At 45.2% G+C, this 27,312-nt stretch overlaps 1 protein-coding gene and 1 long non-coding RNA gene across 11 annotated transcripts in view; one reads left to right on the plus strand and one right to left on the minus strand.

Moving 5' to 3' along the window:
* Window positions 1-27,312, minus strand: part of LOC105464331 (protein kinase C and casein kinase substrate in neurons 2) — a 145,948-nt gene that overhangs the window by 74,325 nt on the left and 44,311 nt on the right. The window contains exon 1 of one of the 10 annotated variants that reach the window (XM_071080687.1): window positions 17,336-17,354. The exons of 4 other annotated variants lie outside the window; for them this stretch is intronic. The gene's annotated coding sequence lies outside the window, so the exon portion shown is untranslated. Of the gene's footprint in view, window positions 1-16,931; window positions 17,115-17,335; window positions 17,355-27,312 lie in introns of those variants that run through there. 5 more of the 10 variants (XM_011712139.3, XM_071080685.1, XM_071080686.1 and 2 more) reach the window with 5 other exon arrangements.
* The window catches only part of LOC139358748 (uncharacterized), a 31,442-nt gene continuing 9,064 nt past the window's right edge, over window positions 4,935-27,312 (plus strand). Inside the window, exons 1-2 of the long non-coding RNA XR_011614196.1 lie at window positions 4,935-5,073; window positions 24,356-24,511. This is a non-coding gene — a long non-coding RNA (uncharacterized lncRNA). The remainder of the gene's footprint in view (window positions 5,074-24,355; window positions 24,512-27,312) is intronic.

Consider the following 27,312-nt stretch of genomic DNA (forward strand, 5'->3'; position numbering starts at 1 on the left):
ATATAAGACCATGTCATTTTCGAACAGAATGTGTTTTACCTTTTTCTTTCCAATCTGTATGCCTTGTTTTCTTGTCTAACTTCAAAGTTCCTGGTTAGACCCTCCCGTACAATGTTGAGCAGAAGGAGTGAGAAAAGACATCAAGGTCCTATTCTTCTTGATCGTAGGAAGAAAGCTTTCAGTCTTTCACTGCCAGCCCTGGAAGTTTTGATTAATACCCTTTATCCAGTCAAGTTCCCTTCTGTTTCTGGTTTGCTGAGTTTTCTATCATGAATAGGTGTTGATTGGGGTTGGGTGTTTTTTGTTTGTTTTGTTTTTTGTTTTAATGTTGCAGAACAGGCATCACCAAGGACCAAAGTTAACTTAGATTAAAATCACCTGACATCATATATTTTGATGAATTTCAAGTGTCATAAGGAGCCAAATAAAATCCATTTTAAGCAACTCAAAGAAAAACAGCGTATTCTCTGGCTTTGAGAAATGATAAATTTGTGATAATAAACAAGGTATTAGAGGAAAACATGAACATGCCCAAAGCTTACTTTAAACTTTTACACAATACAATATGGAAAGCAAAGAAAGAAAAAGACACAATTGATAAAAAAAATCTTATTACCTAAAATACATTAAGAGCCGATATGAAGACTGAGATCCAGTTCCACTGGACAAAGAAGTTGCTGGAGAGGAACAAACAGAAGAGATGGCTGGGCAGAGACAGAACGCTCACTAAGTTCTGCCTGCTAAGCCAGACTGTGTTAGTAGTCCTGGCCACGTCAGTAGTGAAAAGTCCACACAAAGCCCCCAGCCTCTCCTGTCTGCTGTGTAGTCCACTGAGCAGGCCTCGAGGGGCAGCTCTCAGAGAGTGGTGTCTCCTGAATCAGCCTGGCCTGAGGGACTCTGTGGAACCGCACCCCCAGCTGTCCTACAAGGGACACCCAGACCAAGCGAGAAAGACATTTGTGTGAGGTTAAGTCTCTGAGACTTGGGGTTTGCTTGTTACTGCAATGTAACCTAGCTAAATATAATACAACAAATTCCCATGCTGGGAAAAAAGCACAATTTCCTTTAAAATATGGAAATAACTTATAAAATAAGGAAAATTAATATGACAATGCCAGTTTTGGTGGGGCTATAAGAAAACAGAAATGTACTCTAACATTGCTAATAGGCTTCATGGAAAAATCTGGAAATACAGAACAAGGCAGATAACAGTTACCAACCTCTGACCCTTAAGTCCCACTCTGGGGAACATGCCCCAAGCAAATAAACTCGAAGAAAAAATAGCTTGAACAAAATGTTCATCACTGCAATATTTATAACAGTAAAAACTGGAAACAAGTCAACTGCTGAAGGCTAAGAAAACAATGGTGAGTTGACAGAAAGGACACCACACGTCCATTACAGAGGACAAGGCAGGTGAGCTATTTTCCATCCGAAATCGGGTATAAGCAAAAAAGGCAGAGTGGCACAGCGCACCCACTACACATCAGTTTATAAGGCGAGGACTGTAGCCGGGTGTGGTGGCTCATGCTTGTAATTTCAGCACTTTGGGAAGCCAAGATGGGCAGATCACCTGAGGTCAGGAGTTCGAGACCAGTCTGGCCAACATAGTGAAACCCTATTTCTACTAAAAATACAAAAATTAGCCAGGTGTGGTGGTGCACCCCTGTAGTCCCAGCTGCTCAGGAGGCTGAGGCAGGAGAACCACTTGAACCTGGATGGCAGAGGTTGCGGTGAGCCAAGATCACACCACCGCACTCCAGCCTGGGTGACAGAGCAAGACTCGTCTCAAAAAAAAAAAAAAAAAAGAGGCGAGGGCTGTGTCATCTCTGTATGCCCAGCACTTAGCATGAGGTAGATGCTCAAATGACTGCAGAGTGATTGGATGTCTGCACCGGCAGCTGCCAAGCTGACAGAAGCAAATCAGTGGGGGACGAGGGCAAGAGGAGTCTCTGGGGAGGGAGGGAGCTGACACTCACCAGCTCATTTCTGTAGTGGCTGCAGTGTGCCTTCTCCCAACCTCCTCTGCCTGTTCCTTGGCTGCTGGCACAACCCAGGTTCTGTCCCGGGCCCTCTCTCTTCACCTCTTCTGTTCCCACACACCAAACCACCTTTAACCTTAAGCCCCTGATCTGCTGTCTGGCCCAGACCCACATCTCTGCCTACTGGATGCCTCCACTTGGCCATCACACAGTCCTTGCAAACTATCCCCTTCCCTATGAGCCTGCTCCTGTTCCTGGGTTTTCTACATCAGAAATGGTCCCACCATTCATTCACCCAGCTTCTCAAGCCAGAAACTCCTCTTCTTCCCACACCGAACCCCCCTTACCACTACCACATTCAATCAGCTTCCAAGACCAGACTAAACCAGCTCTTCAATATCTCTTGAATCCTCCCACTTGGCTCTGTCCCCATGATGACAGCTACCTTCGCTAAGGCCACCATTGCCTCCTGCCTAATCCCTAACAACGTCCTGACCCGCAGCCACTTGTCTAGTCCCCAACTCCCTTCATTCTCCATGACATACTGTGACTGTACCACGGTGGTTGGAATGTCTTTTGGAAAGTTCAGGTTTTGCCTCCATTCAAACTCCTTCCCCTACTTCCTCCAGAGGCCAGCAGGGCCTCCAGGCTGTAACTACTGCTCCTCCAGCCTCACCACTCACACCACGCTCCTGGCCACGCTATACACGCTCCGGCCACCATTAACAACCGGCATCTCCCAACACAAGTACCACACTCCTATCAGCTCCACCCCTTCATGCACACTGTTCCCTCTGAACAAATGCACAAATGGATCAGAGGAGGTGAAGGAGAAATCACTTCGCATAGCCAAATAGTTTCAAAAGCAAAATTGTAAGAATCCTTCCAATTACTTTTATAACATAAAGAAGTGTTTCAACTACATGTGAGTATAACACATCTAATATAATCCAGGGTAGGGTCTCCAGAAGTATGGGTACCCTAAACCCGCCACAGTCTAAGGGGGAAGTAAGGACAAAGCTAATAAAGCCAAAGGATTTGTCCCCGAGGACAGGAGTGGAAGCACTCACTGAGCACCACTGCATCCAGGAAGGAGGCACACATTGGCCTCTAAGCCTGGTGAGAGCAGCAATGCACCATGGGCTCACCCACTACTTGGGAGGCTGAGGCAGGATAATCACTTGAACCCAGGTGATGAAGGTTGCAGTGAGATCACACCACTGCACTCCAGCTTGGCAGACAGAGCAAAACTCTGTCTCATAAAACAAAAAGAACAAGTGCTCACTGATTTGCCACCATGTCCCCACAGCAAGAAGCCCCAGTTACACTACAACACGTAAAGCTGCCTGCCCAGGACTGATGCAGTGTTATTCCAGCATAATCCTAGGATCCCTTCACACAGGCATGCACGCACACATGATCCTCTCTCATCCAGCTGGGGATCAGGACTTGAGAGCACATGAGGACACGTCAGCTCATCTCTGCCACCACTGCCCTCGCTTCTGGTGTCCTCACATCCTAACCGCAGTATTTAACAACTGATAGACGGCCACAAATACAGGAGATGTGTGGACCACGTTGCAGGGAGCTGGGCTGTGGGTCCAGGTGCCCGTGCTTCCACTCTGATGCCTAAAATTCTCTGTATGGCTCCATTCCCCTTCATGCCAGTCTTCAGGATCATGCCAGAGCAGCCACGGCCACATACTTCCTGACGACGCCTCCTCTCAGTCAGAGGCACCTGCCCAGTAGGACAACTCTCCCTTAAGCTGCGAGTTTTCCAACTCAAGAGATGCACTTCAACCCTAAAGAAGAAAACTCACATAGGTCCAGATGAGACACAAAGATTCTCCTGGCATAAGTAGAAGGAAAAAATATAGAATGGGTCAGGAGGCTGCCCTTTGTTCAGGTCAGAAAATAGGGGCATTCACAGGGGGCAGAGTGAGCGGGGAAAGAGGGAGAAGAGGAACGCTCCAGGCCACCCTTGGAGGTCTGCTGTGGCAGGTTCCCAAGACAGACAAAGGGCATTATTGACAACATGCATGAGTCAGAGTGGCCCCAGGTCAATGCTTCAGCTTCTTTTAATCCCTCCACTTTCAGGGAGCCCCTTCTAGAAGCAGGACTTCCTGTCACACAAAGTGCCTCTGTGGCCCTTTGTCTGCAAAGGACGAGCAGCCTCTTCCCGTGCTTGCAGGCGGCAGTTTCGGAGGCTCTTCGCTACCCAACAGTCTGACTGAGTGGAATCCCCAAGAGGAGCTGAAGCCCTGGTCTGAACAAGCTGAAAACGCGAGACAGCAAAAGGGGACACCACCAAAGACCATGCTAGCCTGGATGCACAAATCTAGAAGGTCTCTGAAATCTGCATCTATGAGTCTGCACAAGACCCTGGGGGTGGGGGTGACCTCTTAATGATCCAGTCGCCTCAGGCAAAATACCTAAGAGCTGTGTGCCTGACACTGCTCATCGGTGAAATGGAATCCAATCTGCCTGACAGGTTGCAGGGATCAAATGGCATCCGGATGGGACCTGGCACATGCCTGGAGTATGGGGGCCTTCCACAAGCACTGGCCAGGGAGATGGTGACTGGGGCCAGGCTCCACAGCAGCCCAGCTCCTGAGCCAGTAAGCCAGGGCCCCTGCACTGGGGCACTCCATTCTCACAGGGTTGATGGACACTTGAACAACCTCCTCCAACACACCGGCCAAGAGCTAGGAAACAGTTCTGCACAACGTGCTACAGGGACACACAGAGGGTCCAGAAAGGGTGCCCAGGGCTGATGTTTCAGTGGGAATTCTTCAGCTGGAGCAGCAAGGAAAGGCATCCCAGGTAGAGGAATCTGTGTGACAAAGGGGAGTTACACTGGTCCTTTGTGACCCTCCAGTGTGCACGGTCAGGCTGGTCCTGGAGGGCAAACCCTGGGAAGCTGCTGTGGCTGCAAGGGAGGGGAGAGAGGATTTACAAATGGCAGGGCACTGAAGATCAGACACCAGCCGGAGTCACTAGTCACTCCACCACAAGAGGGACTTCTGCTCCATTTACCTACCAGCAATAAAAAGTAGACTGTCCTGATAAAAGCCCACCATGAGAATGTCAGGTAAGCATGGACAAGAAGAGGTCACATCCATCAGAAGTGCTATCTAGAAATGAACTGCCTAAATACCTTCTCAACCAGTACTATAAATATGTGCCTTTGAAGTTTAAAAAGCCACACGGGCTGGGTGTGGTGGCACATGACTATCTATAGTCCCAGCTACTTGGGAGGTTGAGGCAGGAAGATCACTTGAGCCCAAGAGTTTGAGGCTGCAGTGAGCTATGATAGTGCCTATGAGTAGCCACTGTACTCCAGCCTGGGCAACACAGTGAGATCCCATCTGTAAAAAAAAAAAAATTTAAGTATAAACCACGAGAGGATTTGGTTTTCAAATATTTTCTGGGCATCTATGCACTCAACTATGGTGCCGCTTTCTCAAGAAAATATTCTATTTCATTCAAAGGTATCAGCTAAAGCCAAAGCACTCTACTGTAGAGAAGAATACACAGCCAGTTTGGTGTAACAAACTGGTAAATAAATTCTAACTTGATAGTACTTTTATTTTTTTAAAAGTTCACATAAAATCAACTAGCCAGTAATTCGGAAAAACAAACAGGGAACTCAATTGTCAAGCAACAATCTGAAACTAATAGGCTTAAATCAAGCATAAAATTAATAGCAAAAGTTTCCCTTAAACAAGGAGAGGGGGCCAGGCACAGGGGCTCCCGCCTGTGATCCTGGCACTTTGGGAAGCGGAGGTGGAAAGATTGCTGGAGCCCAGGAGTTAAAAACCAGCCTGAGCAACATGGTGGGACCCTGTCTCTATAAGAAGGACAAAACATTTCTTAAATAGTTAAAAAAAAAAAAAAAGAAAAAAAAAGAAGAGTAGAAAGAGAATAGGGTTTAAATCAGCTGTGATAGGTGCCCGTTTTAACTTCTAAACCACCTTCTTACCAGCAAAATGGGAATAAAGGTGGCTGACCTACACAGAGTAGGAATTTGAACGACACATTGTACGTGAGTGCCTGCAAATGTCAGTCTCCGGCCTTCCCAGTCTTCTTGCTCCTAGTATGACTCCTCCTGGCCTCTCTGGCAACCCCCACCCCCCACAGGGAGGATATGGCTTCGGCAAGCAGGACTTACACACCCATTCTCAGCTGTGCCACTGAGAACTCTAGAAACACAAAGATCTTCAACGTTAAGACTCATACACACGCGCGCGCGCACACACACATTTTGTGATGCAACACATTTTGTGATGCAACCTGCCTAATAAACATTTCCAGTGACCACTTATAAAGGGGAAAAATTAATGACAACTCTATTTATGATAAAATGCCTAATTACAATATACAATAATATTATCTGAGAAGCCCTGAAGAAAATGTCTTGGTTACTCTCTTAACTTCATTACAATACCCAATACCCCCACTACACACACACACACACACACACACACACACAGAGGCAGAAAGAGCCTGTCCTTCATAAAAATTTGTCAGTTTGGCTGTCTCAAGACATAGCCTGTGTTCCAAATTCTTAAATATTTTCAATAAAATGTTTAATTTATTCTAATAAACTGAGTAAATATCAAGCCAAGGAAATTGATTTTAAAAATTCTTTTACACATATCTCTCCCAATATTCTAAAAACATTTACTTTCTGAGTGCCAGAAACCTTGCTAAGAGCTAGGGGACGGAAGTGAAAATAAGTGAATAACACCATGCAGGCCCTGCGGTCCAGGAGCTCACAGCACACTCAGCCCTTCATACCCAAGGGTTCCACATCTGTGGATTCAACCAGTCAGGAATCGAAAATAATCCGGGGGAAAGAAGTGGGTAGCTGCGTCTGTACTAAACATGTACAGACTTTCCTTTGCTTGTCATTATTCCCTAAACAATATAGTATAACTATTTACATTGTATTTATATTCTATTAGGTATTATAAGTAATCTAGAGATGATTTAAAGAACACTGAAGAGTGTACATAGGTTATATGCAAATACAACACTATTTTATATCAGAGACGAGCATCCATGGATTTTGGTATCCTTTGGAGGGTCCTGGAACCAATCCTCCAAGATAAAGAGGAACAAACTGTCTAAACGCTAGGAAAGATTAGACAAAGTCATACCTGATTAGGTTGAGAGGGAGGGAGGGAGGGAAGGAGAGAGGGAGAGGGGATCTGCTGGGGAGGGGAGGGGAAGGGAAGCGGGGAGGGAAGGGAGTGGGCAGGTGGGCAGGCACAGCAGTTTGGATGAGGAAAGAAGGCCTTCAGCGGCAGCCTCCTAGGAGCCAGCAAGAGGTGGACTGACGATTGAGGCTGCTGTCCAGGCTCAGGAAGGGCTGTCCAGGCCTGCTGCACAGGCTCAGGAAGGGCTCTGAAGGCCTGTGCAGCCACCATTGCTGAAACTGAAAGCAGCAGCCTACAGCCAACTAGTGCAAAGTTAGCTTATAGTAACGTTCAAAATCGTAAGTAGCATTCTTACGTCCAAAAAGCTGAACACTTGGGCTTTATCTAAAAATATATGTTTAAGAGTGGGTGATTACCCAGAAAAAAGTCCAGATGGCTATGTACCAAAAATGTGAATTCTTCCATTCAGTGAAATGTAACGCAGCCTTACTTACTGTATGCCAGGCACCTCGCTGGGTCTGTGGGGTCCCGGGATGGGTAGAAGTGACAAGGTCCCTGTATATATTCCAGTAGGGGTCGGGGATTCAAAGCCACACCAGTAGGTAATGTAGCGGGAGACAGCATTAAGGGCTGGGGGAAAGCATGAAGCCAAGTGGGGGACAGAGAGTGACAGGGTCTACCTGGACAGATGGTGGTCAGGGAAGGTTGTCCTGAGTCTTGAATGAACATCTCTGGGTGGCGGAACATGAAAGTCTGGGCTTTTGCATATCTGTATCACTTAATTATTCTGCCATAAGAATATACTGATTGAGTTGCTTTTGAAAATTCAAAAGGAAAATAAGGCAGCACGTAGGCACCTTCCCTTTACATAAGCATGAAATCCAAGCTTCCGGTAGAGGAATCCAAGAGCCTTATCTTCTAGTCATGATAACCAGCCTGCAGTATCAACTGCGTTCTCTCAAGACAAGTACTTCCGGACAGTCCTGCAAAGCACCCAAACGGTGCCCTTATTACCCTGTACACACCCGTGGGGCCCAGGGCTCAACCTCCTCTCCTCTGTGCACACTAATTTCCTGGGTGACCCTCTCCTTCCTGTGACCTGAAATTCCATCCATATGCTGATGCCTCCTCACTCAGCCTCTACCTGAAGCTCCAGATCCAGCACGGCCCGAGCTGCTGGCTCAGTATCTCCCCCGGGGAGGCTCACAGGCCTCTCTGACACACTGGCCGAAACCCACCTCTTGCTCCTGCATCCCCCGGGTAGGCTCCTCCAGGACACAGCTGCTCATGACAAATGCCCCAGTGTCATCCCTGACTCCTCTCCTGCTCTCATGTCCACATCACACCACCTCTACCTCAAAACAGAGCCACAATGTGGCCGCTTCATACCACCTCTGTCTCAGTTACCCTGGTTCAATCTACCAAACTCAAAACTTGCCAACACCTATTGTCAACCATCACAGTTATTGATACTCCCCACCCTGATTACGAGGTCCCATGTGATTCTAGCCCCTGCTTCCAGCGCCAGTCTTGCTCCTTCCAATCCCCACCCTGGTCTCTGGCTACAGTGACCTCCATGTGGTTCTCCAGATGCAACAGACTCGGCTTACCTTTGCACCTGCCTCCCCTCTGCAGGGAATACCTGCCTCCCACATCTGTAGGATCTGCTGCCTCCCAGCATCAGAGACCTGCTCAAACATTACCCTCTTCTTAAGAAGGTCTTCCCCAGCCCTGATACTCCAGCCCTAACTCTGTTTTATTTTCTTAACACTCAGTCTCACCTGCCAAATTATTATATTTTCTCTCCCCACTCACGAGAATGTAAGTTCCTTATGCACCAGGATTTTGCCTTGTTTGCCCGTGTTCCTACCACTGACACGAAACAGGCACATAATAAACACAACCGGAATGAATGATTCAAGGAACGACAGAGCATACTTCTGTTTTCAGCAGCGCAGCAAACCAGGTATCTTAATGACTCTCCTGTTGAAGAAATTTATTTATTTATTTATTATTTTATTTATTTGTTTTTATTTATTTATTTATTATTTATTTATTTTTGAGACAGAGTCTCATTCTGTTGCCCAGGCTGGAGTGCAGGGGTGCAATCTCAGCTCACTGCAGCCTCCGCCTCCTGGGTTTAAGCGATTCTCCTGCCTCAGTCTCCCAAGTAGCTGGGACTACAGGCGTGTGCCACCACGCCTGGCTAATTTGTGTGGTATTTTTTAGTAGAGACGGGGTTTCACCACATTGGCCAGGATGGTCTCAATCTCCTGACCTCGTGATCCGCCCGCCTGAGCCTCCCAAAGTCCTGGGATTACAGGTATTGAGCCACTGCGCCCAGCCTATTTATTTATTTTTGTTTGAGATGGAGTCTTGCTCTGTTGCCCAGGTTGGAGTGCGCTGGAGCAATCTCGGCTCACTGCAAGCTCTGCCTCCCAGGTTCAAGCAATTCTCCTGCTTCAGCCTCCTGAGTAGCTGGGATTATAGGTGTGTGCCACCAAACCCAGCTAATTTTTTTTGTATTTTTAGTGGAGACGGGGTTTCTCCATGTTGGACAGGCTGGTCTTGAACTCCTGACCTCAAGTGATCCACCGGCCTCGGCCTCCCAAAGTGCTGGGATTACAGGCATGAGCCACCATGCCCAGCCCTTAAAGGATATACTTTTAAAGGAAAGAAATTATTTCAGATGGAAAGCCCCAAAGCACAAGAAGAATGGTAAGCAAATATGCAGGTAAATATATTGGATAAATCTAAATAGCATTAGCTGTATAAAAGACAGTGGCAAATTTACAGGATTTAAAAAATCAGAAAAAAAAACTGGACAAGTTGAGAGGGCACATGGAGTTAAAATGTTTTCTATCCTTCCATTATTCAAGAGAAGGGTAAAGATATTACTTTAGACTTTGTTAAGTACACAAAAATATCTAGGATAACCACTAAAGGAGCAGGCTGAGAATATAATTTCTAAACTAAGAGAGAAAAAACAAATGCATTGGAAAGTGGGCACAGTGAAATGCAATCAAAACAAAAGACAGAATAAAAATCTCACCAGAAGAACTATAGTCAATAGAAATTACAGGAATAAGAAAAAACTGCATGTCTATGCAAACTGCATTGAAGGGCCTAGCTACTGCAATAAGAAAAATAACTAAAAGCTGTAACAATCAGAAAAGAAACGTAACAGCATTATTAGCATTAATAAACCATTATATGGTTTTAGCATGGCTGATGAACAGAAGGCAGCAATTTACTTAGAACGAGAGCTCTCGGCTCCAATTTGAGAGCTATATATTTAAATGCAGTACTAAGGGTTTCATTTAACATGAGGAAAAAAACTTTGTCTTCATTTTATAGCTGAAGAAACTAAAATTCAGAGAGGTTAAATAATTTGTTCAAAGCCACCTGGCAAGTAAGTGGCTAGTTTTGAAATTAAGACAATCTGTCCCCAAGGTTTAACCACTATACTATGATGTCTCGACACACGACAAACATACATGTGCCCTCTCAGAGGCAAGCATGACTGTGTGATTACAAGGACACTGGAGGAAAAAGAGGAGAAATTCACCTGAGGAAAGCCAGGGAAAAGGGGCATGCTTAGAGCAAGGATGGTATTCTGGAGAGAATAAGAACAGCACGTACAAAGGTTAAAAGGCATGAGGCTGGGTGCGGTGGCTCATGCCTGTAATCCCAGCACTTTGGGAGGCTGAGGCAGGCAGATCACTTGAGGTCAGGAGTTCGAGATCAGCCTAGCCAACATAGTGAAACCCTGTCTCTACCAAAAAACACAAAAAATTAGCCGGGCATGGTGGCATGTGCCTATAGTCCCAGCTACTTGGGAAGCTGAGGCATGAGAATCACTTGAACCTGGGAGGCGGAGGTTGCAGTGAGCCGAGATCATGCCACTGCACTCCAGCCTGGGCGACTGGGCAAGACCCTGTCTCAAAAGAAAAATAGCGCATAAAGGAAGGTTCCCTTGGACAGAGAGTGGAGAACAGCTCATCCAGTCTCCAGTCTTGGGCTGTCCAGTATGGCAGCCACCAGCTATTAACACTTAAAATGTAGTTAGTCCAAGTGAGAAACTGACTTTTTTTTTTTGAGACAGGGTGTCACTGTGTCATTCAGGCTGGAATGCAGTGGCACTATCACAGCTCATTGCAGCCTCAACCTCCTGGGTCTAAGTAATTCTCCCACCTCAGCCTTCTGAAGCTTCGACTACAAGTATGCGCCACTGCACCTGGCTAATTTTTTATTTTTTATAGAGACAGAGGACTCACTATATTGCCCAGACTGGTCTCAATGACTTTTTAATTTTATTTAATTTTAATGTAAACAGTCATATGTGGTTAGTGGCTACCACATTGGACAGCACAGTTCTGGAGGTTCAAGCCTGGAGAAAGGGAAATGGTTAGAAGACTAGGAAAGAGGAATATATCCAAGACGAAAAACAGACAGAACATAGTGAAGGATGATGCCAGGGAATGGAGGACGGGGGCAGGGATTCAAAGTTTCTAATTTTGGAGGCATGGTAGGTGATAATGCCACAAAGAGAAAAAGAGAATTAAGAACAAACTGGTTTGGGATGAAAAATAACTGGTTTGGATCTGATAAATACGATGTTCCTGAAGCATGTCCACACATAAATGGCACTCCAGCCACATCAAGCTCCCAAGTCTGGCAGATTCTGACCTCTTCACCTTTGTATATATTGCTCCCTCTGCTTCTCTTGGGTACCTGACAAACCATTCCCTCTAAAACTCATCACCAAACTGGAGTTTCCCCCAGTCTCCTCCATCCTTCATGGCAGAATAAGGTCCCAATAGCTCTTTAAGACTCATCAACCTGCTGCTTAGAAGTCTCTTTACCTTGCTGGACTGTGAGGTCCTCAGAGACAAGCACTCAATCCTAACCGTCTATGGATCCCCAGCACAGTGCCTGATGTGAACTGCGTGGACAAGAGACCAAGAAGGTAAACTGAATGAATGAATGAATGAATGAACAAACAAATTAACTGATTCAGCGAGCCAGCATCCAGGTGAACTGTCCCTCCAGGTAGTGATCTAACGGATGGCTGGAAATAAGCCCAGAGCTCACTCAGGTGCCTGCATGTCTACCAATGAAAGCTGTCATACCTGGAGATAGCATCACGGGGGAAAAAAAAACGCTGTCAGATGCTGGGACAAGTACAGTTTACATAGCCTCACATCATGACTTTTCATCATCATAACAACTTCCACCATCCCAAATGCAAACTCTTCAACCTCAGAAGTTCACTGGGTACACCTGAGATTCAACTTAATGTCTTAGAGTTCAATGTTAAATATGAAAGACTTATCCTCCAAAAGTGGTCTTGCTGCTTTCCTTCATGGCTTTATGGTCTTGCTTTCTAACATTCTTCCTGCACAGTGATGGTAGGATCCGACTAAGTGAACCTGAGGTGACCGTCCCTACAGATGGGAAACTAGTAACAAATGTTTCTGTCTTCCAAATCAATAGATACTGGTGATCAGTCCACTATGCCCTGTGCTATTTTTTCTTTATGTGTCAGTTCAGAGCATAGAGAAATCACTTCATTATCCCCAAAACTGTCATGTGCTTCATTTACTTTGTTAAACTAGCACTACCAATCTGTGTTAGAAATTTAAGATTCAAAGAGAGAATTCCAAATTGGGAAGTTCAACACTTTGTCCTGTTAATTACATCAACATTTTGTCAAGTAACCATTTTCCAGCAAAATCATTCTTCCTTGTTCTCCTTCAAGGACTCCACTGTAGAACAAATCCCGATGGGAAACATGACTGAGTACGAAATTCATAGCACCCCTCACATTAACAAAAAGATAATCTAAATCCCATACTATTGTGATGACCACTGACACACATTTCAAATTAATTCTAACTTCCTATTAGATTCTTTAAGTTTCTCAAAATAAAGTATGTGTCATGAGCTCACATAAAGGTTTGTGTCTTATGATTCATATATGACAGAGTCTAATGAGAAAAAATTTAGGCCAGAGTCCCAGGGCTGGAGGAGACATCACGTAGGCACAATCTGTTACTTGATGTCAAGGCAGAACTGTGACATGCAAATGCATTTAGACCAGCCTAGTGAAATGTGACTATAGTGCCTTCAAAAGCAATCACTATGGAAAGGCAAACACTGCCATTCATTCATTCAAATCAATAGCCCTTGTCTAATTACGATCTCACCATACTGACACATACACATGCTCCTCTTTACCAAACTCTAAGGGCCTAGGATACCGGGGGACATTTCTTCATAGTCTTAGAGAAGGTTCTGAGGCCACCACTAGAATCCGGTCTGGAGAGCTGCCCCGAGCAGAGGTGGACATGAAAAAGGCCCAAACGCCAACAACACAAACTCTGAGATTTCTAAGCCAATAGCAGCCCCAGGGGCTGCCGTTTAACCCCTTCTCAGTTTGGAGCAATGCCAGCACTGCAACAGTCTGGTATCCCTTTCTCATCTTTAAATCTCACAAGCACAGCAGCATTTACACTAATGTGGGCAGAAGGTAGGGGCCAGGGACGGAAGGACATCAAATGTTACTTATAGACTGAACAAGATAAGAAGGTCAATTATAACTAAGAAAAGGAAGCCAGTTGGAATATTCTATACTTAATATATACTGAAAATATAACAGTAAGTGTAAAATGCTAAATGGGGAACAAAGGTAACTATATTATGGGAGACGCGAACTAAGTCACTGCAGCTTATGAGCCTGCTGCCTCCCTTCTTCTCCAGGCCCCAGGATCATGTTGCCTGGCTCACCAAATGAAAGCAGCACCTCTTCAAGGAGACCGACAGAAAGTACCCACTAGAACACCTGGAGGGAAGACAGTTCTGACACACTGCATAAAAATACTGCTTATGTATCCCACTTCATTCTTCAGTTTTATACATTAAAATAGTTGTAAAGTTACTAAATTCAACTTTAAATACAATTAACATATTTATGAAAGTGCCTGTTTCCCTGAAGTGCTTTTGTTTCAGAAATTCTTCAAGGCATATATTTTAAATACTTTAGAAAATACAAGTAAGGGCCGGGTGCAGTGGCTCACGCCTATAATCCCAGCACTTTGGGAGGCCGAGGCAGGCAGATCACGAGGTCAGGAGATGGAGACGATCACGAGGTCAGGAGATCGAGACCATCCTGGCTAACACGGTGAAACCCCGTCTCTACTAAGAATACAAAAAATTAGCCCAGCATGGTGGCGGGCGCCTGTAGTCCCAGCTACTCGGGAGGCTGAGGCAGAAGAATGGCGTGAACCCGGGGAGGTGGAGCTTGCAGTGAGCCGAGATCACACCACTGCACTCCAGCCTGGGCGACAGAGCAAGACTCCATCTCAAAAAAAGAAAAGAAAAGAAAATACAAGTAAGTGCTATCCTGTGAACTTCCCCAAGGCATTTTAAGGTGACTTTGGACAGACAGTGATGGTCACACCGAGGTCTAGAACAGTCACCCACTGTTCTCAGCATACCTGTTTACAACTAACTCCCACACCTGAATTTCAGAGGATCCAAATTCAATTTTTAGCAGAGACCATTTTTAATGATTCTGGAAAGTTGTGAGTAAATTCCATTTTTATAAATTAAATCATCTTCTCCTTTATTTATATTATGTTGTATTATTTTAAAGTCTTTCATATTTCAAAACCTGTTCAGTTCAGCTCAAGACAGAGCTGTCAGTATTCCCTTATAGGGGCTGAAAGGCAGAAATGCTAAATGTTCGGGGTTTCCCTTTCACACCCTAAAGAATCCTCTTTCAAAGAAGAATTGAGTGCTTGTCTGTTTCTTTTATTAGTTGTGATTGTATTAAGTTTGGCATTCTCGCCTGACAAGCAATCCCACCGTAAGGCCCGCTTCTATCAGTAACAATGGACTGTCTCTCCCCTGAGCTAGGAGAGAGGCAAGCAGAACTTTATAATATAGAGAATTGTTGATTTTTAAGAAGAAGTATCAGAGGCAGAAATGTCAGTGCTCTTTGTACTTGAGGTAATTCATTATACATCTATGCCAAATAGTACTTACAGAGAAAAAGTTATTGAATAAAAGCTGAGTGTCTGAAAGTGAAACAAATATAAATGTACTCATCAGAAGAAAAAAAAAAAACACTCTTAGCTAAGTGATATTAATCTTAAGATAATAATGTGAAGAAAGCAGATTACTGTAATGGAAAGAGTAATGACCCTGGTCATGAGACCAGGGTTTCAGACTCACTCGGCTACCGACAAGACAAGTGACCTTGGACAAGTCGTCACCTCTGGAACTCAATTCCTTTGGTAAAGTGCGGAGCCTGGAATATTAACTCCAAGAGCCATTACAGCTCTAAATATTGCATTCCCACCTTCTGTATTATGCCACCAAATGAATAACAGAATTGTGTGGGTGGGCAAACGGGTCTCAAAGGACTAACACTGTTTAAAAAGAAAAAAGGAAGGTGTATTTTTACTTATTGGCATAAATCTCATACCTGTAAAACATGTTTTGGTTTGAAGGTATGAAACCTCTTTGCTGTTTTCATAAATACAGCATTTAAAGTTCATCTAGAATTCAGTAGGATGTTTTATTGACAAGAAGGAAGGGATGTGAAGATAGAGATATTCAGAGCTACAAGAGCAAAGACAAAACTGATGGGCCCGATTAAGGTCGAACAGACATACTATATATCTTGGGGGTTTCTAGAAACCTTTCCTATGTAATCTTAAAAGTATTCGAAACACATGCTTCACAGTAGGTACCATCCTAACAAGAAAGCGTGCTTCTCTGTGAGGCACGGGCTGCACCAGCACAATATTTTCTGGAAAACGGAGACAGGACGCTGCCTTTTTAACAGCAATCAGTAATCCAGTAAGTATAATTCACTGATGATGGATCACTTAAGTCTCAGGATTTTTAAAATCTAATTAGAATTACAGCACCACAGCAATAAAGGGGAGCCACTGTTTTTTTAAAATTCCAGAATATGACTTCTAAGAAACAATTAAATATGTATATAAGGCTGCTCAGTTATTAAAACAATAAAACTTTTAACATTTTGTTACCCGACAAAAATATAAACAGTGTCTAGTGACAACCCTCAGAGGGGGATGAGGGCACAGGGTCCAGCTGGGATGAGAAATGAGAAGAACTGAGGAGGGGGATGGGGAGAGGGCCAGGAGGGGGCCTGGAGCAGTGGCAGGTGATTCAGAGAGTCTGCAGGAGACGAGTCATGAAACAGCAATTACGTCTCCTGGAAAAGATAATTTGTTTTTTCTCTCTCAAGTCCCACTTATGTGTCTGTAGATTAGATCTGGTTGTAAAGAAAGAAAATGGCAGCATGTAATAAACATTAACGCCTTAAAGTAGGGGAAAAAGCCCTCTATTAACAGCTAACTCAAGTAACTCATTTCGGTAAGAAAAAAAATACAGCTAAAGTATGTCAGCTACTCTAAAACATGCCAAAGCAAAGGTGCAAAGTTATTGCATCTATTTTGAAAGGAAACATGCACGTATGCTCTAAAACCAGAGTCAAAAATTATAAAACACAATCCTTCATTTGTTTAAGCCGAAATCTATTCTCCAAGAAAATCAAACACTCTGACATTTTCTCCAAGCACCCTGGATAAAGCATTCTGCATTGCTCAGTTAATAATGAACTAATTGAACATTTCCATCAAGGAGCTCTAAAACTAGGTGCGCTTGCACAGAAGGGGAGAGTTCTGTTAAATCAGTCACTCAGTGAGAAAGAAAACAATTCCATGAAAATTCTACTTTCAAAGAGGTCTACCTTAAAGGAAATGCAAGCCTTCCACGGCACACTCACGTTTTTCTGTCAGATGCCAGCTAACTCTGCAGCTCAGCTTCCGTACCTGCCTGTTTCCAACCCTGCCGGCATGTCTGACCTCTGTCTCTCAGCTGAATTCTCCCAGCACATTTCATCATTTCCTGTTGGCTGCCGAGATAAGGTCATTCCCCTACACTGCTGCATTCGCTGTACAGTTCCAGGTTCCCAGACTGCACGCTCCTGCCTGCTGTGGCCATCACAGAAGGCAGGAGCCTTCTTTTCAGAAAGTGGCCAAAGAGAAATTTCAGTATTTCCATGGAAAATCAGGGAGAAGAGGTCTGAGAACAAAATTCATATTACCCCCTCCCCCACACACAAAAAATCAACTTATATACAAACTAACTTACACCATACATGAGCGTCTTCTATTATCTTCTTGTACTTGAGATCCTCCTGCTTACAAGAGAAAAAAGACGGCATGCTCTGCATCTGAGGGGCGTCACAGCAGTCAGTGGGACAGGGACTTGCTTGCACAGGATAATCTTACATTGTCCCAACATGTGGAATTCAACTTCCTTCTGTGACTACAGACAACAAGGCAATGCCTGTCAGCAGATGAACAGGAAGCCTCATGCAGGAGACGGGACTGGGGACTCAGAGTCCCCTGGAGACAGGCAGGGGACCCCATCGTCTCTCAGCAGCACGACTGACTCCTAAGAACTAGGACACTCAAATACGCAAGTGTGATCACACAGAAATAAAAACAAAAACACCGCGCTTCTTCAATTTTTACAAAGAATTTAAAGTGAAGAAAAAAACAATAAAACTTCAGGTGAGGAGAGAAAGATTTTAAAATGCTTGTGCCTACAAGAATACATACTGTATGATTCCCTTTGGATCCAGCACAAGAAGCGGCGTAACTAATCTACACCCTTTGAAGCCAGGACAGGGAAGAGAGAGAGGAGGCAGGCGGGAAGGGGCACAGGAGGGTTCTGGAGCCGTGCTGTGGCTCTTAAACTGGCTATGGTTGTGCTGCACTTGTGAAAATTCACTGATATGCACACTTGAGATCTGTGCACTTTAGGTATATATATTATTCAATGAAACTTTCTGAATCTCATACCATATCAAAAAATACAGACACTACAGGAAAGAGTAGATAATGGAAACTAACCTGCAAAAACAGGAAACAAATATTTCAAGGGATCAATTTCCCCTAGGTGCCCTCCTAGAAGATACACATGCCCACTCCCCCATTCCCCTTGGCAAGCCAGGATTTAAGTGGTAATGGCCAGGGCAGGCCCAGTTCAGGGTGGTTTCCTCCTTTCAACATGGCCCAAGGGGGTGTACGTAGGGATGGGAAAATACATAATTGGCAAAAGGGGAAACTGCTCAGTGGATATACACTATTTACCAGTGTTCTTGCTACTCACATTCATTCAAAAATGTTCAGTTGGCCGGGCGTGGTGGCTCAAGCCTGTAATCCCAGCACTTTGGGAGGCTGAGGTGGGTGGATCACAAGGCCAGGAGATCAAGACCATCCTGGCTAACACGGTGAAACCCCGCCTCTACTAAAAATACAAAATACAAAAAAAAAATATGCCAGGCATGGTGGTGGCACCTGTAGTCCCAGCTACTCGGGAGGCTGAGGCAGGAGAATGACATGAACCCGGGAGGCAGAGCTTGCAGAGCAGAGATTGTACCACTGCCTGGGCAACAGAGCAAGACTCCATCTCAAAAACAAAAACAAAAACAACAACAAACAAAAATGTTCAGTTAAAAACAGCCATCTAGTCTTACCTTATAACACAAAACGAAGTAGGTTAAAAATCTCTTTTGAAAATCTTGTGTTTAGAAATTCCTTAGGCTGGGCCAGTGGCTCACACTTGTAGTCCCAGCACTTTGGGAGGCTGAAGCGAATGGATTGCTTGAAGCCAGGAGTTTGAGACCAGCCTGGCCAATATGGTGAAACCTCGTCTTTACTAAAAAAATACAAAAATTGGCCAGGCGTGGTGGTGCATGCCTGTAATCCCAGCTACTCAGAAGGCTGAGGCACGAGAATCGCTTGACCCCAGCGGGCAGAGGTTGCAGTGAGCTGAGATCACACCACTGCACTCTAGCCTGGGTGACAGAGCGAGATCTTGTCTCAAAAAAGAAAAAAAAAAAGAAATTCCTTAATGGAAAAGTACCAATAAAAGCAAAGACCACATAACACGAGACCCTATTACTTGACATATGATAATAATTTACACTACTTGAGAAATTATTTACCACCCTCCCCACACAGCCCTTCACCAAAAAAGCAGAGAAGTCAACACATACTTCACTATATCCTGTAGTCGGTTTAGTTAAATCCACTGCACCATCACAGAAGATGAACACCAGAGTGCCACGCCCACCACAGCTGGCAAGCGCCCTCTCCACTAAGACAGAAGCAGCACCTGAGTTCTGGGGGAGCGAGTTTGAGACCAGCCTGGCCAACACGGTGAAACCCCGTCTCTACAAAAAAATACAAAAATTGTCTACCTGTCCCCTCCCCCAAGCCAGGGTATCAGACAACTTTTTTTTTTTTTGGTCACAGACCCCCACTTAGGGCTGCTGGTTATGGGAGGGCTTTTTGTTTAAGAGACTCACTCTCCTTTTTTAAATCCAACAAACACAGGCTGCTCAACAAACATTTACACAGCATTTTATTTCTGGCTAATCATGAAAATAGCTCTCTGGGGGTAAGCATTGTTATCTCCATTTCCCAGATGCAAGGTTTATGCAATTTGCTAAGTGTCCCACAGCTGGTGCCAGGAGAGCCAGCCTGTGAGCCCAGGCAGCCAGCCTCCAGAGTCCCAGCTACACAACACTGCCCCTCCATCTTGACTTCCCTCAAGGATCAGAACTGGGTCTTGGATATAGTTTCTGCTTAATAAAAAGCCGAACTTGGAAAAGGAGAAGAGGGCCCAAGGCAGAACTGGGGTTGGGGGATGGAGGGTGAGGTCTGGGGTAGGGGTTGAGGGCCACATCCAGCACAGGGCAAGGGAAGGCCAGCCCAGCACCAGCAGCAGCCATTCACAGTCCAGGCCACAGGGCTACCCTCACATGCCCTCAAGCAAAGTGCAGCCTGGATGCCTGAGATGGGTGGAGGCATTGTGAGTCCTGCCCCAAGTACCCAGTTAGCAGAGCAACGGGGAGGGGGGGGAGGAGGTGAGGGGGGTGGCAAAGAAAAGGAAAACTGACTTTGAACTGAATAGTAGTGGGACTAGGAAGTCATTAAACCAGATCTCCAGTGTGGTTAAAGACACCCTTTCCCTGCCCAAGTCAGCCACACCTCACTAGTGGACTCCAGGCAGGAAAAATGGACTATGGCAGAAGACAAGACTGACTCAGGCAGCTCTCCTGTCCGGGGCAGTGGTACAGCTGCCCGACCACCCTCTAGGTGATGCTGGGACAGAAACTCTGCTCAGGGAAGCTCACCTGCTGGCCTCTGGCATGCAGAGTCTAAGCTGGAATTCCAGTTCTGATCTGGCTTCTGTCATCAAAGACTGGAAACCATTGGACATTCATTCAACAAACATTAATGCCAGGCACAGTGCTTAGGGTCCCACAGTCAAAGCAGCCAAGGTCCCTGCCCGGGCCCACAATGTACAGGCTGAGTAGAAGTGCAAATAAATAAAATGAGGGACATCTCGTGCTGGTTCTCCAAGAGTGTGCAACCAGCCTACTCAAACCGTGTGGATTAAGGCGGAAGAAAATTCAGAAAGAGAGAGTCCACCAAGTTAATTAAAGACCAGTAGTGCCATCCATCAGCTCTGGCCCCCTGCAGAGGCAGCCAACACCACGCAGGGCAGTACTTCCCAGGGAGATTCTTTCACCCAGCGCCCACTGCAGCTCCAGCAGACCGATTCATCGGCCTAGCAGGACTCAAAGACAGGACAGGACCCAGCAAGGCTGCTGCTTCTATCTGAGGCCTTTTGTTATATGATTGTCGCATGATAAAAATGACTGCTTTTACCACGTTGACCACGCTCTTCTGAAACACTGTAAGATAGGTACTCCTAGCCCTGTTTTACAGGGAGGGAAACCACCGCAGAGCATAAGCAATCTGCCCAAGGTCACCCAGCTAATAAGCGCAGAATGGGATTCACACTCAGGCCCACTTGATACAAAGCCCCTCCCTCTCTCTACCACACCTGTGCCTCCCATGGAACGGGACCTGCTATGAAAATCAGGATATCTGGCAGAAGGTCATGTCATTTGGAAACAATAAAATTTCTACAATGTCATATTTTGTTTTCACCACTCCTCTACTGGTCTGTCATTGCTCTATATTGCCTTAATAAAAAAACCACTTTATTAAGATATAATTCACATGTCACACAGGTCACCCAATTAAAGGGCACAATTCAACATGATTTAGTATATTCACAGGTGCGTGCAACCATCACTACCGTCAAGGCCAAGACATTTTCATTACCTCAAAGAGAAACCCTGTACCCTTTAGCTATCATCCCTCTATTCCCAGCCCTTTCCCCAGCCCAGTCATTGTGTTTTACACGGTGATTCTCGGCTGGGCGAGGTGGCTCACGCCTGTAATCCCAGCACTTCGTGGGGCCAAGGTGAGCAGATCACTTGAGGTCAGGAGTTGGAGACCAGCCTGGCCACATAGTGAAACCCTGTCTCTACTAAAAATACAAACATTAGCTGGGCATGGTGGTGCACGCCTGTAATCTCAGCTACTCGAGAGGCTGAGGCAGGAGAATTGCTTGAACCCAGGAGGTGGAGGTTGCAGTGAGCCAAGATCGTGCCATTACACTCCAGGCTGGGCGACAAAGTGAGACTCTGTCTCAATAAAGAAAAAAAAACGGTGATTCTTAAAGTGATTATGGGCACACAGTAATTGGGTTGTTAATAGAATACCACAGATTGCAATTCTGCACTCGCCTCAGTCTTTCCCTAGCAGGCTAAAACTAACAGCTGAGCCAGGACAGGGCGAGGGCAAGGCAGGAGACCTCAGTGGCAGGTGGCTAGCATAGGAAGTGGGGTACCTGGCAGCCTGGCACGGGGCAGGCTCTACAGTTCCTATGTACCTGGGTCCCTGAACTTAGCATGCCTCAAACACAGAGCCAGGTGATCCATCGGCAGCAGGGACAACGAAGTTAGACAAAAGACCAAAAGGAGCTGCTCTGACCAAAGCCTTTTCCATTAGGAATTTGTAACTCCCCATCTCCAGAAAGGCAAACACCGAGATCCTACAGACTGGCCCAAGCCAGGGGTAACCAGAATAGTGTTGTTCTGAGAAGCCAAACTAGTCAAGGAATAGCGAGGCTTGGATAAAAAGAAGATTCCCCCAAATCTGGTTCGTTTATTTGCTAGTTCTCTCTGCCTTCCTCACATGCTGCTGAAAGTTGGGGAGAGAATGCACGCACTCCTGTAGCACCTAGGTTTCTGTCACACATCTCTATACAGGACATCAAAACCCAACTGTGTGTGGCATCGGCACACAGCTAAAAACCACTCAGCAATAAAAAGGAATGAGCTACTGACAGATGTAATACGGATGAATCACAAAAACATCATGGTGAGCAAAGCAGCCAGATGCAAAACAGCACACACTGCGTGTGTCTATGTGGATGAAATTTGAAACCAAGCAAAAACAACCTATAGTGACAGATCAATGTTTGCCAGGGCCAGGGGGCAGGGTGGGGGACTGACGTCAAAGGGACACAAGGAACTTTTGGAGCAATGGAAATACTCTGGCTTGACTGAGTCACACAGGTGTTTCCACTTGTCAAAGCTCCTAAAAGGATGCATTCAATTGTTTGTAAACTAATACCTCAATAAAGAGGAAGAAGCGGGGAGAAGGAGGGGAGAAGAAGGTGAGAAGAAAAACAGGAGAAAAGGAAGAAAAGCCCCCAGCAGAAGCCTAGTAACAGAGCTTCCTTCCTACCCCGCATCTGCATCTGCAATACAACAGTCACTGACATTAACCAAGGACCACAAAGTGCCTCGGATTCAAAAGATTAAAGTAAGTTCTGGGTCATTTTAGCCCAAGTGTATTTCTTGGACCTCAAGTCTTAGAATAACTGATCCTCTACCAACGACTTTGGTAGAGGATCCAAATGGTCCACTTTCTAACCAGACTAGCTTGGGTTCTTCCCACTAGCACCACAGTGAAAGGCATGACAATGACAGTTCAGTGACCTGGAAGTGGCAGGTATCAGCGACACGTTTCAATGGCTGCGAGACAGTAAACCAGCCAAATTTAATACGATACTTTAAGGCATTAGTTTTTGTCTTCAAATGATAAGTAAATCTTAAATTCTAGAAAACCTACTATAATCATAAATAGATTGTGAAAATGTGATAGGTCAATCTTTTTCATATTTTTCTTTTGGCTGAGAACGGGATAGTAGCTATTTTCTTTTTTTCTTTTTTTTTTTTTTTTTTTTTGAGACGGAGTCTTACTCTGTCGCCCAGGCTGGAGTGCAGTGGCCGGATCTCAGCTCACTGCAAGCTCCGCCTCCCGGGTTTACGCCATTCTCCTGCCTCAGCCTCCCGAGTAGCTGGGACTACAGGCGCCCACCACCTCGCCCGGCTAGTTTTTTGTATTTTTTAGTAGAGACGGGGTTTCACTGTGTTAGCCAGGATGGTCTCGATCTCCTGACCTCGTGATCCGCCCGTCTCGGCCTCCCAAAGTGCTGGGATTACAGGCTTGAGCCACCGCACCCAGCCGATAGTAGCTATTTTCAAATCCTACTTGTTAGCCTTTCGTATGTTTCATGAACCAAGACGTAGATTGAGCCATCTTGGGCTGGGCACGGTGGCTCACTCCTGTAATCCCAGCACTTTGGGAGGCTGAGGCAGGAGGATCATGAGATCAAGAGATCAAGACCATCCTGGCCAACATGGTGAAACCCCGTCTCTATGAAAAATACAAAAATTAGCTGGGTGTGGTGGTGTGCACCTGTAGTCCCACCTACTTGGGAGGCTGAGGCAGGAGAACTGCTTGAACCCAGGAGGAGGAGGTTGCAGTGAGATCGTGCCCCTGCACTCCAGCCTGGCGACAGAGCGAGACTCCGTCTCAAAAAAAAAAAAAAAAAAAAAAGAGCCATCTTGCCTTTACTCATCTCACAAGTGTACATAAAAAGGAATAAACCAAGCCAAATGTCTAACATTCTCTATCAAAGAAGAAGGTGCCGGGACAAAGCAAAGCTAAGTATCAGTTCTATCTTTGGCAAAGGAAAAAAATGTTAAAACCCTTTACATAAGCGTCTTTGCCTCTCTGGCACTCGTCCAAAGATTTTTTTTTTTTTAAGTGAAGCAAGACTAATTAATGGAGACAGTCCAATTGAGGAAAAACTTTAAAGCACCAATGTGATAGAGGGACCATGCTAATTTTTTTCTTACTCATTTTATAAAATCCCCAAATGCCACAGGAGGAGCAACATCGAGATTTCTAGCACATCTCAGTTAAGATGTCACACAGCCCCATGGTCCTGGGAACAGCTCGAGCCTCCTTTGGGCAACACATTAAAAATGGAAGATGATCCAAGAAAGATCTGAAATTCAAAAGGATGTGAGCAAGGTTCCTGGTGAGTTTGTGGGTATTTTCAGGAATAAAGTTAGGGGCCTGTTACGTTAATGTTTTATCAGTGTGATTTTTCCCCCTCATCTATTTATATTTTAATTCAGCCATCTGACAAATATTTTTCAGCACTGTCCCTACACCAGGCTCTGGAAGTTACAAACTAAATAATTAACTTAAACTAACTCGTCCGTAAGCAGCTTCGAGTCTGGTAGGGTAGATGGACGAGCACCCAGAGGACTATGCAGGGTGACAGGTGCTACATGACAGACTTAGGTAGGGAGTGCTGAAGGTGGGGCTGGGGCAGGGGGCCAGGAAGAGATGTGGGAAGACGCCCAGGAAGGCTGGACTCTGAGCTGAATCACGTAAACAAGGGCAGTGTCCCGCTGCACCTCTGGCTGTGGCCTCCCCTCTTTGGCTGGGGCTTCTTCCTCCCTCAAAGGAGAGTAGGGACCAGACAGAAGATTCCAATGTTACTGATCAAGGCTTTTTCCTGAGGGCGGGAAAGGCAGCCAACATAAGGCTGCCAACTTAATTTTGCCCCCTAAGGACACTTAAAAAAGAAAAAGACCTATCACTCCCATTATTTCATTTCAAAGACATTTTAACACCAAAAGACAGGTAATACAACCCCAGAATCAATAAAAAGCCTTAAACTAGAGCTCTTTAACTTTGTTACAGAATAATTATACTGTTGGTGTGTCACCATCTAGCATGATAGTGAAACTGGCACTGTGAGTTGGTATTTAGAAACCCTGCAAATGGGCCGGGCGCGGTGGCTCACACCTGAAATCCCAGCACTTTGGGAGGCCAAGGCGGGCGGATCAAGAGGTCAGGAGATCGAGACCATCCTGGCTAACAAGGTGAAACCCCGTCTCTACTAAAAATACATAAAATTAGCCAGGGGCGGTGGCGGGCACCTGTAGTCCCAGCTACTTGGGAGGCTGAGGCAGGAGAATGGCATGAACCTGGGAGGCAGAGCTTGCAGTGAGCCGAGATTGTGCCAATGCACTCCAGCCTGGGTAACAGAGCGAGACTCCATCAAAAAAAAAAAGAAAGAAAGAAAGAAAAAGAAAAAGAAAAAGAAAAAGAAAAAGAAAAAGAAAAAGAAAAAGGAAAAGGAAAAGGAAAAGGAAAAGGAAAAGGAAAAGGAAAAGGAAAAGGAAAAGGAAAAGGAAAAGGAAGGAAGGAAAGAAAGAAAGAAAGAAAGAAAGAAAGAAAGAAAGAAAGAAAGAAAGAAAGAAACGAAGAAAGAAACCCTGCAAATAGATGATCAAATTAGGTACTTTACTGAGTGCATATTTTATGACATTTGATACACACTTCCCAGATCTTTATATACAATGATATACTCATGATAGCCTTGCAAGGTGGGAGTACTGCGCCAGTTTTCAGATGAGAAAACTACAGGTTTCGAGAAGTGGCTTGCTCACAGTTGCACAGCAATGGCGGCGTGGGAAGCTGCAACCCTGGCTCCCTCTGACGGCAGAGTGTGTCCTGGACCTCCACAAACAGCGTGACACTGCAAGAGAGCTATGGGTGATTGCCGCAGCTCTTCCCAGAACTAAACATGTTTCACTGTTGCTGCTTTGGGGAAGGCAAAGGAAGAGTTCAAGTCTGCCACCTTTTTTTTCATAGTCCCTAATAACCAACTCAAACCCTTAGAGAAACCAGGAGGGGTATAAATACGTAAGACAATGAAATCGTGGTGCCAAGCATTCCAGAGCGCTACCATTATCTTCTCCCTTCTCCTTCTATATTTTGGATCAGTGCTGGGGAAAAAGAAAATGGTTAAGATGGGAAAAGAAATAGGTAGCATTTGAACCCTTATTCAAGATTTTCAATACTTGGAGTGTGTCATGGTTAGTTTTAGAGTTTTAGGTGTCAACTCGACTGGAATACCTAGGAAAATCTAGAAACCTAGTAAAGTCTGATTTTGCTGTGTGTCCATGAAGGTGTTTCCAGAAGAGACTGGCACATGGGTGTAGAGTGGATGAGGTGGGGAAGAGCCACCATCAATAAGGGCAGGCACCATCCAATCTGCCGGGGGCCTGAAGAGAAAAAAAAAACAAAAAGGGCAAATGTGTCTATCAATGTCCTGGACCTGGGATGCACTCATCTCCTTCCTTGGACCACAGAACCCCAAGCTTGCCAGCCTTTGGACCCCAGGACTTACACCAGCGGCCCCTGGGTTCTTAGGCCTTCAGCACTGGACTGAGAGCTACATGATTGGCTTCTCTGGTTCTGGGGCCCTCAAAAGAGGACTGAGCCACACTACCGGCATCCCAGGGTCTCCAGCTTGCAGGCGGCCTGTCATAGAATTTCTCAGACTCCACAACCATGTGAGCCAATTCCCCTAACAAATTGCTTCTTATCTATCTACATCCATCCATCCACCCTATTGGCTCTGACTAATACAGCCATGCAGTAAGTATACATCTTAAAGCCTCTAGGCATTGGCAAGTGTTACCTAAATACAACTTAAAAGACATGGTCACTAACTTCTAAAAGCTTCCATTCCCAGTTTGAAATATGGAGATAATTATAAATAGAATACCAACCATAAACTTAAAAGTGTATCTCATTTTACAAATTTCTTTTCAACAAATGATCGTGACATTACATGGTAGACTTTCTGTCTTTGTATTCTATAAATATATTCCAACTAATCTGTAACTTCATTTCAATTGGAATTCTTTTCTGATGGCACACCAATGATTTTTCTCCCTGAAAGATGTTAAGGAGCATTATTATTACACTGTTATTAGCAGTACCACTTAACACTGGTTTGGATTCAAGTTTTTCTTC

This window comes from Macaca nemestrina, chromosome 15, assembly GCF_043159975.1.
Source record: "Macaca nemestrina isolate mMacNem1 chromosome 15, mMacNem.hap1, whole genome shotgun sequence".
Lineage (NCBI taxonomy): Eukaryota > Metazoa > Chordata > Mammalia > Primates > Cercopithecidae > Macaca > Macaca nemestrina.